The following is a 16,982-nucleotide window of genomic DNA, read 5'->3' on the forward strand; positions in this document are numbered from 1 at the left end:
TAGGGTCTCTTCCCACCTCTTTGGTTTTTCTGACTCAATCTTGGATAGGTCACAGCTCTAAACAAATTCTCTTTGAGGCCCCCCAAAGGTTCTGTTCTTAGCTATCCTTTCAGCTTTACTTCATATGCATCTTAAATGTCATGTATTCTGTCCCTTCTCTGCTGATGATCCTCAAATTGTTGCCTTCTCCACCGACTCCTTTGGAAAGAGCGTCAATTTTAACTAGCATACTATTGTCCCATTTCCTCCATTCTTCTCTTCTTTATCCACTGCCGCTCATAATCTGGGTGTGATATTTGACTCTGCTTTCTTAACATATTTGTCCCCTTTCTTATGCCTGCTGATTCCTTCCCCACTATCTGCACAAATCATTCCTACAAATGTCAGTCTTCTAGACCATTGCTCTTTTTTTGTGGGACTCCATACCTGCTCCCTGGCACTCTTTGTGTCTGATCTTTAATTTGTCTTCTGTTGTTTGTGGTCTTTTCTCCTTCTCTCTTGCTGAATTATTTTCACTGCTGTATTGCTTTTCATTTGCTTTGTATTACTTTTAAATGCATGCCTCATCTTGAGTCTTCTTACACAACTTCTGTCATCCGTTTGGATGCCAAGCTGAAATACGCATGTCTGCCTCTTAGCTCCAATTGTGCACTCTTTTCCCCTAAGCATTGAAAACCCCTACCACTTTGCTTTCTATTTTGCAATTCTTTGCTAACTTACAAAAGAACACCTTTTCACTACTACTTCTTGTTCAGTTATATCTTGCTGTTGAGCTCCTTTGCATTCTCATTTAGTACCATATTGATTGACACTTTGGTTAGTGACACACACCAGTCCAAAGAGACAAGTTCATATTGAGGTTTTCTGAAAAGCAAAGCCTCAGAGAGCTGCAAATATTTTTACAGGTTCATTTCAAATCCAAAACCAATAATCCTACCAGTTTCAATATGCAATGATCTATTTTGATTTCAGAGATTTCGAATGTGCCCGGGACTTCATCCTTTGCACTGGTTACAGAACCCAAAAGATGTTTTAACATGATCTATCAACCAAATAAATAAAGCTTAAACCTTTCTTAGAGACACTTATTTGGGAGTCTGTCTCCAAGGAGCACAAGAGGGCAATTACTTGACTGCGAATAGAGTAGCTATTGGGCTACTGCAAGATCAGTGGCTGGCTTGTGTGCGAGTTACTAATAGACTTCCCTAAGTGATAGAGTGCTGTATCTTTCTCTTGTGGTAAAGGTTTTCCACAGGCGGGGCGCCCACAGGTATAGATCCACCATCAACTACTGACCAGGACAGAGGATGTCTGACTATAGCATTAATCAACAATAACACTGGAACCTAAGTGATAATTATAGGATTTCAACATTTCCAGAATCAGGATGACCGCTTTCAGCCGATGTTACAGGACCTCAGGCCTGGTAACGACAAATTTGAGATTTCTCAGGACTGCCAATGGTCAACAGGAGAGGAAATCCATGCCTGCTCACTCTTCTTCAAGGCTGAAAGAGACAGAGGTGCTACAGCTGGCTGTAGTGACCTTGTGTCTCCAGTGCAGCCTCAATACAGGCTGTTGCATGCAGTCTCTTTCACAGGTTATCTTTGTAAGATGCCTGCGAGGCAGGGCACAGCCATCTGGCAAAAGCCCCTTGGCTCCCTGTGCAGACAGGCAAGTTAATTTCTCCACAGCTTCAATAAGGTATTATCACAGATCTTTTCCAGCTTTAAGCCTGTTCAGAGAAAGAGTAGTAGCACAGAAGCAGTCTTACTCCTGCCTCTCCGTTTTTCTCCCTTAGAACAGTCTAGTATTTTAACTCCTCTTGTAAAAGGTGAAACCCTTACAGTCCCGGTGGAACACTGCCCTGCAGTTGCTGGCCAGATTTTGTGGGCTCCTTCTCTTGCTGTCCACAAAGAGACTAGTTTGTGATGTCTTGGATGTGATGTTTATTGGCCTCCTGTTGGGAACACAACTGCCAAGGGAGATAACCGTAATTACAGAAAATTGAAGATAGTGTTGAACCAAACATATTAATGCTACTCCACCTATTACTTCACTTAAATATACCGCATTGGGAACAAAATACATAGTGAGGTTATAGCTAACCAGAATAGTTGGTCTAATTTGGCCATGTAAATAATGTCTGAACGCAGCTGGGCATTCCTTTTGAGGGTACTAGGCATGGCCATACATTTGTGATATAGCTTTTATGTGGACTAGTGTGGGAACGCAGAGTGGCATGAATTTTGTGGACCCCTGCAGATTCTATAAGTTTCAGTCACAGAAATATTAGGGAAATGCATGATTTTAGGCAAAGTTTGAAGTCTGCAGGGCACTGAGGATATGAAAACGTTGTGAAATCCATGTAAGACACACTTTCCTGGACTCTCCCAGTTGTCTAGTTTTTCACAAACGTCTGAGTTTGGTAGGCGTTACACTGGTCATCCTTTGAGTGGTATTACCCTAGACTTCTTGCCTACTTACCTCCACTTTTTACTGTATCTTTTTGTTGGCCTTAGGACTCTTAGCACTTTACCACAGCTGACCAGTGCTAAAGTGCATGTGCTTCCACCCTAAACATGATGACATTGGTATATACCTGACTGGCATATTTAGTTTACCTATAAATCCCTTGTAAAGTGGTATACCAAATACCCAGGGCTTGTGATCTAAATGCTACTAGTGGGCCTGCCCCACTGGTTTTGCCACCCACACAAGTAGTCTTTCAAACCTGTCTCAAGCCTGCCATTGCAAGGCCTATGTGTACAGTTTACTGCCACTTCAACTTGGCATTTAAAATCACTTGCCAAGCCTTAAACTCCCCTTTTATTACACATAAGTCACCCCTAAGGTAGGCCTTAGGTAGCCAGAAGGGAAGGGTACTGTGTAACTAAAAGGTAGGACATGTACTTTTATGTTTCATTGTTCTTACAACTCTGTGTGCCTTGCTGCCTGTCCCCAATACACGTCTGGAGTGGGTGACAGCTACACTTTGTGCATTCCCTCTAGACAACCACAAACACCGGTAGGGTTAGTGTGACAGAGGATTTATCTGCATTCTGATGGCTGTTCCTGGGCAGGAATAGGGAGCTGACACAACTGAATAGGCAGTGTCCTGTGTCCCACATAGGGGGCTGATTACCCCCACTGATAGCCTGGCAGACAGGGCTGGGATGAAAGGGGACCTGTGCACTTCAAAGGCTCGCTTTAAAGACAACCCCCCTTCAAAGACACATTTGCGTATTAGTACTGAGGCTCTGACCCTACCAAGACCGTACACTAATGGACCTATGAAGAACTCTGCCAGGAGTAAGGACTGCTGTGCTACAAGGATTGCCACTCTTAAGGAACTGCTCCAGTGTTGTGCTGAGAGTCCCTGCTGCTTGCTGATCTCTGCCCTGCTTATGACAAGTACTGGACCCATCTCACTTTAACCCAGAGTGACTCTGAGGGCTTGCTGGTTGCCACCTGTTACTGAAGCATCAGAAAAAGACGTGTAGCAACTTTGCTGCTGCCAGACTTTTCCCATCTGTGAGTTATCCCTTGTCTGTGGTGCCCCCTCCAGTCCTGGGCCTCAGAAGTGGGTTCTGCATGATGATGGGAACCGACGCATCGCCCTTCGACACACACGCAGCGGCTGTTTGATGACACCCATTCTACAGCTGGTGTGGTACGATGACAACGCAGTGCCGGCATCATACAGGGGTTAGTTGATGAAACGTCTATCGACAAAGCTTCCATCGACTGCGGATCGGCACAGACTCTCACCTCCATCCACGGGATCGACGACAACACAGCGCCGCCTCGAGTCTTTGACGGCAGTAGTTGCTCCATCCAAGGTACTTTGTCAGGGGGACCCGTGTTCCGCAGATGGCCTGCCCTCCTTCGTGGTTGGCCTGAACTTTGGATTTACCTTAAGTAACCTTTTAGTGCCTTTTGACTTCTAACCACTATTTTAGATATTCTTTAAAAAAGCATTATTTCTGGTTCTACTTATTGTATTTTTGTCATTTTGGTCTTGTTTTATTCATAAAATTATTGTGTATTTTTCTAAACCTGCTAGGAGTCTTTTTGTGGTGTTTTCATTGTTTTACTCTGTCTGTGTGTTGCACAAATACTTTACCTCTTAAGTTAAGCCTGCATGCTTTGTGACAAACTATCAGAGGGTGAGCACAGATTAATTTAAAGCGTGTATCTAGCATACCCCGGCTAGGATTGTGGTTGCGTACTTAGGCAGGTTGCATATCTATGCCAACTAGAGACCCAATTTTTAAAAGTATGTTTCCCTGGGTCGCAGCCAAGCCTGGGCACAAATACCACAGCTATCCTTATTGTCAATGTCTACATGTTGTGTATTAGGGTCTTTTGTATCGTAGATGTTGGGTTGGGCTACACAAGTGGGATACCATTTTTATTGGGGACAGTGTAGCAACGCTAGGTGGAATACGTTTTGTGGATTCCTGTAGATTCCGGAAGTTTAGATCATAGCAATTTGAAGAAAACAAGTAATTTTAGACATTTTGAGGTTTGCAGGGCACAGTATATAAGACAACATTGTGGGAACCATGCAAGCACACCATCCCGGACTGGGTGTCTACTTTTCAGAAATGTCTAGGTTTAGTTGATTTCCCTGGTAGGCCGCTGACACTGAATATTGCAGTATTTTCTAAAATGCAAGTTGGACAAAACAGATTTAACCATACTCTGCTGGCTGGTATGTAAAAACTACACCCAGAAGTATCGAAATTTCCTTTAAGGGTGGGGAAATATGTTGGATGGCCGAACCCTACTGTATTTAAAAAGAAATATTCCTGGCATCCTAGTGGGCTTTATGCTTCCCGGCACCCTGGAGCTTATTGGGGTAAACGCCCACCTGGCCCTCGGAGGGGCAGAAAGACTGTATTACCCCCTTGTGGAGTGGGGACATGGCCCTTTGTTAGTGAGGCCTGTAACCCTTTGTTTAAGAAAATATATATCTCAGGTGTCTAGTGGGCTTTCCACTCCATTCACCCACTCCCAGGAGGCAGACTGGAAACGCACTCATTGATCTACTGCCAGGCGGTAGAAAGACTGTGTCCCTCTCCTACACAAGGTGGGCTGCCAATACCTTTATTTTGTTTGTTTAACTTCCGTGGGGAAGCTAGTGAGCTTTCTGTTGGAGGGGAGAGCTAGAGAGCAGACTGAGATTACCACAAGACTGATAAAATTGATGGTACCCATGGGTGGAGCAAGGACAAATGGCCCAGGTGGCCACTCCCCCCCCCCCCCCCCCCCCCCAACCAAAATCCCTGGGGTCTAGGGGAAGCTCAGGGCAATCACAACCCACTGCGTTCGTCTGGCGCTCTGCAGGCCAAGAGAGGGATCACTGGAAAACTGAGTTTCAAAGCTTTCCAGTGATACCTCCCTTTTAGCTCAATTCCCTGTGAGTGCGGATTACAGCGTTGTTTTCAGCACCCTTCTGCACCCACATGGCAACCAGGAAGCCGTTTCCTGTGTGCCTCAGTGAAACGATTAGTCAGTTGCAGGACCGTCAACCTGCTGGCTGAAGTGGTAGAGTCTCCTATTCTGATGTGGTGGGGGGGATTTTTGGGGCACTGGAGCAGTACAGAGTAGCTGATGCACTGGTGCCAGGCGCTTTGACAGAACCTCCCAGCCCGTAGCGCCCTGCTGTGAGCACTCTTGACGTGAAGGTCACGTCCATAGCTCTCCAAGAGGTTAAGAGCAAAATCAGTGTAGCATGCAGTACGTCAAGAAGACCTGGATACCTTCAGCACAGCATAAAAGATAAACACTGTGCATATCATTGACTATCTTTGAAATTCTGCCTTTTGAAATGGAGCACTGCACTTTACTGTTTGAAGTCAAAACTAAAATTGCAAAGCAGAAAACCCTGATGCAGGTAAAAAAGTGAATACCTTATATCATACTTTGTTACTTCAGCAGGGTTTTTTCTTTTTTGTCAGAGGTTTTGTGTAATTCTACTAAGAGAGAGGAGCTGTTTGGTACAAAAGACTAGGAAAAAACAATACAAAAAGACATAATGCAGGGGGAAAAAAATGAAAGTATGACACTGTTGAATGTGTAAAGGTTGAACATATTTTTTTAATATAAAATAGTCCCCAGTGCATTAGTGGAAGCATACAACTCCTCTAGTTAAAGCAATGTGATCCCAAAATGGTTCTGGGTGGGACAGACATTAATAGGGAGGAAAGTATTTGATTCAGGAGCAGGGAAGTGAGAAAGATAAAGCCAGCCAATAATGGGCAAGGGGCTGACCCATAGTCCATTTTGACATTTGGGAACAACTGGTCTGATCTGGCCAATACAGTCAAAGCTGTAGAACAGATCTAATAAAAAGGGCCAGCAAAACAAATCCTAACAGTAGACCAGCCAAGTGCTTAACATCAGACACACTCCTGGGCACTCCATGATTGGCTTAGGTTTTGACTGAGGTCAAAGCTTTATTACAGATAAACAATGGTAAAGTACGAGATATTGTAGGAGAGTAGGATCTGCTTCTCATAGCTACCCCCACTTTTTGCTGATGTATCACTGTTTTCGACTTAGACTGACTGGGATCCTGCTATTCAGGACCCCAGTCTAGCTTCTTTCTCCTCTAAATTGATTGCATGTACTTTAGATACATTCTAGATTGGATTCTGGGGTACCCTTATCAGTCCTTAGTATATGGTACACTATGTACCCAGGGCATAGGTACCCCAGAGGCCTCCCAGGGACTGCAGCATGTATGATGCCACCCTTGAGAGACCATTCAAACTGACACCACAGGTCTGCTACCGCAGCCTGTGTAAGTTGGTGGATGCACCCCTTACTTAGATATAGGTTCACTATATCTATTCTAAATCACTGCACATATAAACCTATCAGTCACCCCTATGGCAGGGCTTATCAATCATAAAGGCAGGGTGCTGGGTTTTATGTGAGAGGGTGCACCTGCATGAGCAGAGCCCCTCTGCAGCCTTTGGAACCTATTTTCCGGGGTTGTTTGTGAGGCAGCCAACCATATATATTTAAGTGCATTATAACCTCGCGGCAAATGCTAACTTTAAAACGGCTGCTTAGAAACCTATCGTGTTTGGTGTCAAACACCTTGGAATCATACCTCCACACCAGTAACTGGTGTGGGAAGTATGATTCTTCCCTTCCAGAACCACTACTGTGGGTCACCGGGCTACCCGGTACCAGCTTTCTCGACCTGGGCATCACAAAATGGGTGCTGCCAGCCACAGACACGAGTCTGCCTTCCTGCTGCTGAGCCAAGCTCGAGCAGGGGAAGGCTTGGCAATAGGTTTCCTGTCACAGGGAAGCTGAGTTTCAAAGCTTTCTAGTGATACCTCCCTTTTAGCTCAATTCCCTGTGAGTGCGGATTACAGCGTTGTTTTCAGCCATCTTCTGCACCCACATGGCAACCAGGAAGCCGTTTCCTGCGTGCCTCAGTGAAACGATTACGTCAGTTGCAGGACCGTCAACCTGCTGGCTGAAGTGGTAGAGTCTCCTGTTCTGACGTGGTGGGGGCAATTTTTGCCGCACCGGAGCAGTACAGAGTAGGTGATGCACTGGTGCCAGGCGCTTTGACAGAACGTCCCAGCCCGTAGCGCCCTGCTGTGAGCACTCTTGACGTGAAGGTCACGTCCATAGCTCCCCAAGAGGTTAAGAGCACAATCAGTGTAGCATACAGTACGTCAAGCAGACCTGGATACCTTCGGCACAGCATAAAAGATAAACACTGTCCATATCATTGACTATCTTTGAAATTCTGCATTTTGAAATGGAGCACTGCACTTTACTGTTTGAAGTCAAAGCTAAAATTGCAAAACGGAAAATCCTGATGCAGGTAAAAAAGTGAATACCTTATATCATACTTTGTTACTTCAGCAGGGTTTTTTCTTTTTTGTCAGAGGTCTTGTGTGATTCCACTAGGAGAGAGGAGCTGTTTGGTACAAAAAGCACTAGGAAAAACAATAAAAACAGACATTATGCAGGAAGAAAAAAAATGAAAGTATGACACTGTTGAATGTGTAAAGATTGAACATATTTTTTAAATATAAAATAGTCCCCAGTGCATTAGTGGAAGCATACAACTCCTCTAGTTAAAGCAATGGGATCCCAAAATGGTTCTGAGTGGGATAAACATTAATAGGGAGGAAAGCATTTGATTCAGGAGCAGGGAATTGAGAAAGATAAAGCCAGCCAATCATGGGCAAAGAGCTGTGACCACCTCCCAGACAGGAGTTAGTGGATTGGGGCTGGGTGGGTGCACCCTGAGAGTGTTTGAAGTCTGCACTGGGGACACATTTGGTGTCCCTGTGCATAGTCCAGTTCAAACCGGTTGCAGGAGCCATTTGCTCCTGCTCTGGCGCAAAACTTGACAAAGGACATGGGTGTAGCCACCCCTCTGTCCTGACCCTCCCATAGGTGGGTTCCCAGAGTTTGTCCCACCCCTTCCTTGGGTATAAAGTAGGAACCCCTGACTACAGGACTCACCGTAGCTTGTTTCTTCTGCCCGCGTGGGTTGCAGTTGCCAAGGCTTGTTGGTGTTTGATCCTGACACTGACCCCACAGCACTCGACATCCTTCGTGGGACAGCTCACCTCTGGACTTTGGTCATCGTCGACGTCTCCTGGTTCCTGTGGCTGCAGAGTCAAGCATCCTAACTTCTCACCTGAAGCACCCGACACCGGTGGGCATTCGTCTATCGTGCCCCTGGTCAGCCTGAAGTGACCCAGACTCTATCCCCTCTGCTTTCAGGTTCTTCTCACCTCGGATCCAGGCTTGGATCCCACCGGACACTTTTCATCTTCCCGGCAGCAGCCCTTTTGCGCATCACGCCATTGAAAACGACGAAGGTTTCCGACACCACTTGACGCCTATGCACCGGGCTTCTCTGGGATAGGTAACACGGGTATCTGGGTACTCTCAAGGGTGCTGGCCTTAGAACCTTCTATGTTCCAAGGGGTTTGCTTAAAGTCCTCTCCGAAGTGTCCTTAAACTCTAAAATTCCAACCGCCACTTTCCCATAGAGTTGTACGAAGCTCGTGCCTGTTTTCACACACTGCACCCGTCCTCTGTGGGTCCCCTGTGTCACTTCTTTGGGTGGTTCCTTGGGGTCCCAGCGATTCTACGAGCTCTAGGCACTGTGTCTAGTTAAGTCGTGGTTGTTATACCACTTTCTTAGTATATGGTTCGGTCTCCCCCTGGAGCCCCCTGTGTATTGTGCTATTTACCGTCGTTCTAATGATTTAATATTGTGTGCTTTGTGCTCTAATCTCATAAAGAGGTTAGTAGAGAGTGTTTAGTAATAAATATATATATTTGATATATCTCTTATGTGGTTCTCCTTTCATTCGGTCATTCAGGAGGTTCTGATCTGGTAAAACAAGCTGCTTTACATTCCTCCGAGACTTAGCCTGAAGGCTGCTCTCCATAGCTACCACTAGGATAGCTTTCAATAAAGGTTGTCTTTAACCTAATCATCAATAAGGGTCGTTTGGACTGGTGCAAGGTGCCCACTTTAATTAGTGGACAGCATATACCAGGCCAACTTCTCACAGATATCATCTTGGCGTAAGCTATAAAAGTATTTGGCAAAGAACAGTTGCAGTTCAAATATAATACACAGTGAATGCTTAGAATTATTAGAATTAAAAAAGTGCAGGAAATGAAGCTAATTTTCTCTCTAGAATATGGGCTGGAGACCAAGTAGAGAGATATAATGTAATAGGATAAAGAAGAAATTAGCATAACATAATAATCTCAGGCAGAAGCAATGATGCCCCTCAAGAGTTTTGAAAGCTATAAAACCATATGCATCATAATTAACTTATGGATTAACTGAGACAGATATGAGTACCCACACTGGATTATAACATTGAAGTCTGTTAGTTTATAAACGTTTAAAAAAAAATTGGTGGTGGAGAAGCCTGACATTTACATTCTATGAAGAAGTGTAAATCTTAGTATACAGCCCCAGCGGTGGCTGTATACTTCTCCCAGGCAGAATGCAAGAGGCCACAATATTACTAGTCAAGTCAAATTAGGATGTGCAACTAATGTGGTTCTTAAAGACCTCCATCAAGGATTAACTGAGACAATGAAAAACTAAAGAAAATTATAGGATTTAGACTGCTTAATCCTTAGACCTTAGTACTTAGACCAACCATAGTTCATCCTGAGCTGCTCTATGCATTTAATATAGACTAATTAATGTTTAGCACTGATCAACTTGAAAGGTAATGTCATGGCTGCATGGTTGGACCTGAAGAACGAGTCAAAGTCTGTTGTCTGAAGCTACCTAATGAAGTTATTAAAGAGAAAACAATTGTCATCAGATACGTGCAATCCGCAATTAGAAAAATAAAAGATTACACACATTTGGATGATTTTGTTATATGAAAATTTGGATGACGAATCTTAGAAACACCTCTATTTTTAAAAACTTTTATACATCAATATGTACTTATGATCACCAGCTATTCTAATTGGTATGAATTATCTCCTTATGCCCTAAACCCCTATGGATTCTGTATTATTGCTATCATGCACTTTATGTAGCTTATACGTAATAACAATTGTATTTGCTATTTTAATCTGTAGTATCATATTGATGTTTAATATCTTAGTTTGTAATTGTATGTACATGCTTTTATGGTGATTTTATTGCACCGAATAAAGCTGATATTGACTTGAGAAAAAAATTGGTCAGAAATTAGTTTAAAATCCTGTTATTTTACACTAATGCCATGACCAGTACCTTAACTGAGTTATGTCTTTACTAACACTGGATGCATCTGACCTGGCTGCCAACTCTTGTGCACATTTTCTGCATGTGCGTTCAAAATCCTGGCAGCCCTGCAAAAAATCCAAGCATTTGCCCTAAAACACCCCTTTCAGACAGTGCAGGTCTTGTACTCCTCTGCCAAGGTGACATGTGGTTGTATATGAAATATCCAAGCAACATGGCTCTTTAGCTCAATGAACATTAGGACCTTCAAAGTAGCTAGGATAAATCGAAGATTGTGATAAAGGATGGTCAAATGGAAGCCTGATACGCCTAAAGGCTTGGGCAGGACACGATCTACTGACTCTATGACCAAACTATTAAATACACTATAATATTTAGGGTGTACAACACAGGGCAGAATTGCACCTCACTTCCTGGCTATCAACATTTGTTTTAATATGACCCGAGATGTTGGCTCAGCCTAACAGAGGGTTTCTGTACCAGACCTCTATGTGCACTGTTTGGTATCACAAGCACAACAAGACAATAATACACTGCTTCAGCGGCCCCCTCCTCTCACTCCAGGTGGAAACGAAAAGGCAGGGTATTTAGGCTATTTCCTAATGCCTTAAATACTAGAGTGCTCCAAAGTGAAAAGTGGCTTCTAAGACGATTGGCTCTACACACTCCAGGTCCAAGGCAAATAACAGATGACTAAAGCCAGGTTTTTGTTCTACCCGAAATTTGGGATGCGGTGGATAACTGGGGTCATTTCTACATCTGAGAAAGTAAAATAGAAATCATGGTGCCCTCACCCTCAGGGTGAAAAAACATAAATGTTAACTCTGCAGCAATCCCACCCTTCACTGCCTTTGATGTAACTGCAAAGAGGCTCACATTTTCAATATATACAGCGCAGCCACGGTTGTTGCTTATTTATGCAACTAACAACGATTGACACAGTGAATAGTTCTGACTTGTTACTTGTATTATATATCCGGATGCGATTACAGAAGCAGTACCATTCGGCGGCATACTATGCTAAGCACAGTTATTTAGCTTGTGGGTTTCTAAGCCACGCCCTTAATTACACCGGCCACGCCCCTTTGAGAGACCCCTCCTCCCCCAGTTTTTTCATCCCACTTAAAGCACTTACTTGGGCGAAAGCTGTGCTTTATACAATGCAATCTCCTCCACATATTAGACTCCATAAAGTCTTCCTAAAATAGGCGAGTGAGTTTCATGGTATAGCTTGTTGGCATCATGGGACACAGACATGCCTTTGCCATGAGCCACACTTACATTCCATGTTGTACATCTCTTATGAAAGAACAGTCCCAGAATCAACAGGTACATTTTTAGAACACTGAAGCGCCCTCCTTAAACGTTCTTTGACTTAAGCACCCCAAACAGTACTAGAGAACAAGTCTTCTGAGGCAGAGGTATATTTAGCTGATCCTAACTGCATCTCCTGCATATCCTCAGCCTACAGTCGATAACTCCCATGCTGGACTTGGTTGTACAGAATGCTTTGCAAACAGAGCGAACAGTGTTCAAAGAGGAAAATAAAAGCCAGGAAAATGAGGCCTGAAAGAGAATAGCTTTAAATCACCGTTGCCAAATAAACTATACAGTATGTACAACAAATGGATGTAATGTTTAATAAAATTAAAAAATCCAATATTACTTTGAAATAACATGTTCATGATAATATCAAAGCAACCAGGAGTTAGGTGGACCGATTTTCGATAAGAATCTGTGTACCCGGTTCAGCATTAATGTATTTTTCTAAGAAAACTGAGCTTATAAAATTCAGGCACACAATGTTGTTCAAGTGCAACGTGTTTTTGATAATTACTAGGTATGTCAATATTGAATGTGTATTTTGGATAATCAAATACAACGTTATTAAGAATGAATGCAGGTTGTGCCCTCAGCACTTATGGATTTTATATTACACTCATAGGATTGGAGTGTATTAACAATAGTGCCCTTCACCTTTCTACAGGCGCCGGAAACCATATTCCTCAGGACCCCAGTACCTGCATCGTATTCATAATACATATATTGAATGTCTTGAGGCCATCTTTATCTACAGTGTATGTCCAACTGTAGAAAACAGAGGTGGAGCTATTAAAGTAAGCACAACCTCCGATTTCTAAAGTGTAGATAAAATCAGTAATTCGAACTCATCACCACAATGTATCAAAAAATTGGAATTGTTTCCAAAGATATTCCTTTGGTTTTCGACTGGAGGCACTACCTTTTATTTTAAAGTCTGTTTATTGAAAATAAAGCAAAAAAACAGGAGGGCAAGCAAATTAGGGGCTTACGCCCCAGCAAAAATGGCGGCAACATAACATCGGAACATATGAATTATAGCTTTATCATAGAGAAGACCATCCCGCCAAATGAAGAAAACATTATAAATTATAAAGACATTAGAAAATGATGCCAATCATATAACAGGCGAATAAAAGAGGACAGATAAAGAATAGAAAGAAGAAAAGAGATAGGACAGAAAGAGCAACCGGAGCAAGCTTCCCTATAGAGAGGGGATCGCAGAGGCTGGACAAGCTATAGTAGTCTAGGGGTTAGGCTGGGGACCAAAAAGGGCTCAAAGGGCGGAAGATGACGTCTGTAGATTCAAATGAGTCAGCCAGGGGAGTCTGGTGTATGACCCCTAGCAAACGGCTCTATCGAATTCTCAAACAATTGCAGGGCCCTTAATCGAGGGGGAACCATTCGAGAATGCCCAGTCTTGGAGAGATGTTGTATCAATGGCTGCCAGATGCGCTCAAAGCGTGTCTCTGTATGATTATTGCGGGCTGTAATTAATTCTAAAGCTAGAACATTCCACAGCTGAAGAACCCAAACGGCAATAGGGGGAGGATGTGGTTTCTTCCAATATAAGGCAATGGATTATCTAGCCTCCCCCAGCAGGTGAAGGATAAGGTGCCACTCAGCGTTTGTCATTGCTGTCAATGTGGTGGGTTTAACACCCAGGAGCACAATCAATGGTGAGGAAGGAATCGGGAAACCCACCCGTTCCTTGATATGACTGAGGACCTCTTTCCAAAATAAGGTAAGACCAGAACAAGACCACCAAATATGCACAAAATCTCCCCTATCCCATAGGCATCTCCAGCAAGTCGGGGGGGGGGGGGTAGGGAACATCTGATGCAGCCGTGTCGGCGTGTAGTACCATCTTGTCATCAGTTTATAAGCAGATTCACGTTGCGGAATGCTTTGAAAGACCCTAGGAATATCCCTCCACAATCGAGCCCATGTCTCTGGGGGAATGTCCTCGTCTAAGTCTGCGGCTCAACGTGTCTGATAGCCATGGGGCATTGGAAGTTGAGAACATTGTAGAACAGAGTACGTTGTAGAGGCACTACCTTTTAAAGCAGACTCTTAATTCTATAGGTTTTAAATGTTTTTATCTACTGCATGAAGACCTTATATGTCGTACAACCACAAACCATAAAAGTCACCTGTTACTCTGCAGGTATTTGTCCAGAAACTGTGAATAACAGGTCAGCAAGCAAAAGTAGCAGAGAATAGGTGCCTCCCATGTTATCCACAAGGACCACTGTGTGAGATACGAGGTGGAGATTCATAGTAACCGTCGTCTGGATATAGCATCGTAGGCAGGATTTCCCACATTCACAAGATTTGGCTACTTCCAAATCTTCACACACGTGTGCAGGAATCAGATGAGGCCCAAAAGGAATCCTACGAGAAACCAGTCAAAAAAATTCAAATGTTACTACAAGTGAAAGGAATATATTTATTCTCTTTGTCCATGGACTGAACTGGTGTCAGTCGTGACAGTAGTTATCTACTTAAAGCCTTCACTTCCTTTTACCCCTCCCCCCCCAAACCCCACTTGTATTGCCAAAGTTAGATCAAAAGCACAGGTGCACCACACTTTAAGAAAATAGGGAAGATAATAATATAATTCATTCCCAACGTAAATGTAATTTTGAAAAAATCATTCTTTATTTACAACACTCATAATTAATCTCTTTCTTTTAAAAAACAGTGGAATGTAAATACAGTCTGTTCTTGACAATACAGCCGACGCGTTTCGTCCTTGAAGCGGACTTCTTCAGGGCTGTTTGGACACAAACATATAAATATACATAAGCATACATAAAAAACAAAATATACATAATATACAAATATATATATACAACCCACACCTATGTGTGCTACAAACTACTCAGGTGATTATTTTCTGTAAATTTCCGTTGTTTTTTTTCCTTTTTAATTTTCTATTTACAAAATTGTCAGCATGTTTTAACTGCTTTCATATTATTATTCCTAAACATTCAATAAATATATTCCATGTAGAACATTTTGTCCCATTACAACATATACAGCGCTGTATTGTTGTTTCTAAAAAGATAAGATCTACAAATTTTAACAAAATTCAGGTATGAAGAGATGATGTGTGATCTGAACAGAGAGAGAGGGGTGGGAGAGGGAATCCAATTTTCACATTTCCCAAACCAGGGAGAGAGAGTACAAACAGGTAAGGTCACAAATCTTATTGTCAGTGCCAGTCACAAGAAACAAATATAGAGTCACAATTGCTAACGTGCCCAGGTCTTGGATCATATGCAATCTCTGATCAATCTTATGCTTTGCAGCAAATAGGACGCGGCGATAAAGATAACCAATACCCACCATATAATAGGTTGCACTAGACCTTAAGTCTTAAACTGCACTGAAAGGAGCACTGGTGGTGCAAGGATGACCGTAGTTGGAATCCCCAAATTCTTATTAGAGTATAGACTATCTAAAAATGAGAAAGAATTATGATAGACAAAATACAGACGTTTCAAATGATAATGTATGCCTATAGTGTCACATAGAAATCCCAATGTTTTATACTTACAAATGGGAAAGAAATTCTTATGCAGTCACCATGAAGTGTAAATGACGGATGATCGTGTTGATCTTTCCAGAATTATTCAAGTATATTCTTGATATTCGCAAGAAGGTGCAGTTTTCACAGTCTATGACAAAAGGTAGAATACTTGTGAGGCCGTTGTATGCTGGTTTGTCATAAAGATAGTCTACCCGCAACATGAGCCTACCACCTAGGCGTCCCAAGTGCAAATCAACATTTAAGACAATCATGTCCATAACCATGGGTTCCCCCTGGAGTCTTGGTAATAAATTTCCATCATAAGGTGAAGAAAGCAACCAAGGCAAATATGCCCTGTCAGTCAGGTTTATAAATAATTAGTTCCACTCACAAGTCTTTGAGTGACAAGTTGATAAATTGAATATTACGCCCCCTATGCAATGAAATGGCAGCAGAGCACACCGATGTCTAGGCAAATAGGTAGACTCTAATGGCATACACTGTGTGTCCCGCAACGAGCGGGAATATATATTTACATGTATTTACATATTTCTAAAGTCGGCAAGGTCTCCAAGTAACCTGTGAGCCAAAATCTTGGCTGATAAGTAATCACTCGAGGCAATTAGTGCGCTTCCCTCACCAAACAGGACTACCCACCGGGTTTTTTTATATGTAAAAATAGGCAAGGTTTACAGATAATCTGTGAACCAGTGACGTAATCAATTCAGCAAACGAAACCCTTAAAGTATAAAGGCAAATGCATCCAATAACCGGAATAGACTCTAGTCCACCTCCCGATAAGACAATATCCTCTGGTCATAATTTGTAATAAAAAGTAGCTCTGGAAAACAATCCTACCCAAATCCGGCTGTAGTAGGCTCCCGACGGTCTCGATAGTAACGGCTGACGCTGAGTAGGCAATGTCGAGGACAGCTGAGTGGCCATGTTCGTGCTTTAAATATACGTGGTAATTAATCACCACGAGTAACACCTGAGAGCCTTCACATTCCGGCATCACGAGTAACAGACGGGCCACATATGCGAGGGGCTGCTCAAATGGTGCGGCCATATTGGAGTGTTGTGATAACGCCGCAAAGATATTGATAATGCTATTTGTTTTGCCATTGTTTTACAAAGCACTGATAATAGATAGTTTTTCCGACTTAGTCTGCCAAATCCACAAGGCATAGAGGTAAAAAAGTCATAACCTGGGAGAGGTAAATGTAACACGAAAGGCTCGTGAACATTGTATTAAAGCGGTTTTTCTAATTTTGTTATCTGTATAAACAAAGTATGCACAAACACTCGTGGGCATTGTCATATAGCGGTTTACTTAATTTTGTCATCTATATAAACAAGTTG

General features: G+C 42.8%; 1 long non-coding RNA gene across 3 annotated transcripts; it reads right to left on the reverse strand.

Annotated features, from left to right (window-relative positions):
• Positions 1 to 13,056: 13,056 nt before the first annotated feature.
• LOC146799455 (uncharacterized) lies at positions 13,057 to 16,625 on the reverse strand. 3 transcript variants are annotated; one of them, XR_014968913.1, is made up of 5 exons: positions 16,479 to 16,625; positions 15,648 to 15,768; positions 15,437 to 15,548; positions 14,804 to 14,861; positions 13,057 to 14,479 (listed from the first exon to the last, which is right to left on the reverse strand). It is a non-coding gene; the product is annotated as an uncharacterized LOC146799455 (long non-coding RNA). The 3 variants fall into 3 exon arrangements; XR_014968914.1 differs by lacking the exon at positions 14,804 to 14,861; XR_014968912.1 differs by lacking the exon at positions 13,057 to 14,479 and having other exon boundaries at positions 14,644 to 14,861.
• Positions 16,626 to 16,982: the final 357 nt, after the last annotated feature.

The sequence above is a fragment of the Triturus cristatus genome, chromosome 9 (genome assembly GCF_964204655.1).
Source record: "Triturus cristatus chromosome 9, aTriCri1.1, whole genome shotgun sequence".
NCBI lineage: Eukaryota > Metazoa > Chordata > Amphibia > Caudata > Salamandridae > Triturus > Triturus cristatus.